Here is a 1,182-nt window from a genome sequence, read left to right as displayed (position 1 = left end):
ATTATGCGTATTTCAACTCATTTATGAAAAGTGGTAAAAGTGAAAATTTTTAACATTAGTCGTATCAATAGTTACATCTCTCATGTTTTTGTTTAACTAATTACTTATTAATTATTACTTTAATTTTAATTTTTTAATTTTTAATATTTTTTAATGCCACACATTTTTGTAAATCATTATTCATTGGCAATAATTGTATTATAGTATAAATTGTATAATACATATAAAAAATTAATCATTTTTTACAATATCATTTTTAGAGCATATTTTGGTAATTTTTAGGATATAATGCCCATACATATTTTATAGATTTTTAGGGCATATAATTGTTGGCCCTTACTTATAATATTACACTCTACATAACATTGTTCAGACATCCCAATATATATGCGTTGGTGGTGTAATGGTCAGCATAGTTGCCTTCCAAGCAGTTGATCCGGGTTCGATTCCCGGCCATCGCAGCAAGTTTTTTGCTGTTTAAACTTTTGCAGTTATTTAGTTCATATTAATATATTATACTAGCCTCTAAGGACTCTAAGTCAGGGGTCACAGGTGGTGAACAATTTTTAACGGGCCTCTTTTTAATAAAGTAATTATTTTGAAATTGAATAATTATTTTACCAACATATTGTCATATTTACTGAATTGGTAGAGCTTATATGGGTCGTCAAGCCTCTAGCGTCTGATTTAAAATACCAACATATTATTGTTGTTATTGTTTTATAAATTATACATAATACATGTCAAATTGACATTGCCAATACAATAATATTTTTCGTTTTCAAAATATTATATTCTTTTAAAAGGGGGCCGTTAAAAAATGTGTTCATTGCCTGTGACCTCTGGGCTCTGACTTAGAGACAAGTATAATATAAACTAAAAAATTAACTAAATGCAAAAAGTTTTGAACTGCAAAAAACGACTGCGACGGCCGGGAATCGAACCCGGATCAAATGCAGTTTTTTTTTATCCTGTATACAAAATGTCTACCAGAAGCAGTGCTTCGATTTCAACATGTAATATCTTATCTTTTAGCAAATTGGATCAAAATAGTACTTTAGAAAGGTCATTTTTCGATATTTTCAATAGTTATTTAATGCCAAGGGAAAAACCACCGACAATCAATGAAAATCAATTTTAAAAATTGAAATCCGTCTAATCGTATTCCTTCAGTTTTGTCTG

At 28.9% G+C, this 1,182-nt stretch overlaps 1 non-coding gene across 1 annotated transcript; it reads left to right on the top strand.

Annotated features, from left to right (window-relative positions):
- Positions 1 to 389: 389 nt before the first annotated feature.
- Trnag-ucc (transfer RNA glycine (anticodon UCC)) lies at positions 390 to 461 on the top strand. The gene has a single exon. It is a non-coding gene; the product is annotated as a tRNA-Gly (tRNA).
- The last annotated feature ends 721 nt before the right edge of the window (positions 462 to 1,182 follow it).

The sequence above is a fragment of the Metopolophium dirhodum genome, chromosome 1 (assembly GCF_019925205.1).
Source record: "Metopolophium dirhodum isolate CAU chromosome 1, ASM1992520v1, whole genome shotgun sequence".
In the NCBI taxonomy this organism is placed as follows: domain Eukaryota; kingdom Metazoa; phylum Arthropoda; class Insecta; order Hemiptera; family Aphididae; genus Metopolophium; species Metopolophium dirhodum.
This window is presented reverse-complemented; position numbering and strand designations above follow the sequence as displayed.